The following is a 1,372-nucleotide window of genomic DNA, read 5'->3' on the forward strand; positions in this document are numbered from 1 at the left end:
TGCACCGTATAATGCTAGAGTGTTTACAGCTGGTGATGTTGAACTCATTTAGTTCCTGTAGATTTACTTTATTAGACCTTTTGAAGGCCCTAGAAATCTGCAGTTTTAACAAGAGTCCCAGAAGATTGTAAGTTTTGACTGAAGGTATGCCTTGGAAAAGCAATTTTAACCTTCCCATATTTTATATGTCACATTACGTATAAAATAAAATAAAATTATATCATATAATTGAACAAAAAGTAATTTATTAATACAGGGTATTAATGGATATCTAAATAAAATATGATTTTAAAATGAATAAAATCATATGTATATAGTTGTATTCATAAAGAGATGTATGTTAACCATGCTACACAACAATGAGAAACATTAATGGCAAGTCAAAACAAAAATGAAGATAATCCTCTGACTTTCCATGTTTCATCAAGCATTGAAACCCACCAATCTTTTAGTCTTTTTCTTGTATATCGTTCTGCATCCTCATTCTCTGCATCTGATTGGATACCTGGATTTTATTTCATTTTCTGTGTGACATTCTCTACAGATATTTATCACTGGCTGCTGTTTTAAGGATTGAACATCTTTAGAGTTGTCCATTGTTAGTACTTATGTAGGAGTGAGAAATTTCTCACTCAAGAGAGTATTGTTTATTTTCTCTTTGAAAGAAAATGGGAGCATAAAAATTTAAGAAGAGATACAACTACACTAGGTTACAGATAAAAATTGTTAAAATAATTGAGAACCTTGGTAATTTACAGTCATGATACTGTTGCAACTTTTGGTGCTTACATCAGAGTAGAGTAGAATCATTTGCTTTTATCATTGAAACAAACAAACAAATTAAAAGGGAAGAAAGTATAGTTATCTTGTCCTCTGTTCTCCTTGAGTATGAATATCCTGAGATCAGTGACTATTAGCCATTTCTTTATTTTTAAATACCTCAAATATTTTGACTAAATAAATGAAAAAAAAAAACCAACAAAAAAATAATATCACTCCCTCGTGGCCACCAATGTTAGATGTGTTTAGTTATTACAGCAATGTCAGATAAAATGGTAAGTATGTTCTACAGAATAAAAGTGGCATCTTAGTGATTTTAAAAATGCATATTTACATTTGCAGTGATAGACCTATTGGAAACAGCAAGCCCAGTTTTCTGTGAAAATGAAACATTCAGTAAGAAAAGTTGATTAAAGAATTTAGTTGACAGATTACTTTTATAACATTTGTTCTTTGTGAGAAACATTTATATGGCTATGTTTCTAAAATCTATAAACTGATATTCTCACACCCAATTAAAATGAGCAAGACAGATTGGTTTTTGTACACAATAGCATTTTTATGGGCTCTCATTTCTTCATAGACCACTTAG

General features: G+C 30.2%; 1 pseudogene; it reads right to left on the reverse strand.

The window, feature by feature from the left end:
- Positions 1-423: 423 nt before the first annotated feature.
- Positions 424-597, reverse strand: LOC137763861 (DNA-directed RNA polymerases I, II, and III subunit RPABC4 pseudogene; annotated as a pseudogene).
- Positions 598-1,372: the final 775 nt, after the last annotated feature.

This window comes from Eschrichtius robustus, chromosome 4 (assembly GCF_028021215.1).
Source record: "Eschrichtius robustus isolate mEscRob2 chromosome 4, mEscRob2.pri, whole genome shotgun sequence".
Lineage (NCBI taxonomy): Eukaryota > Metazoa > Chordata > Mammalia > Artiodactyla > Eschrichtiidae > Eschrichtius > Eschrichtius robustus.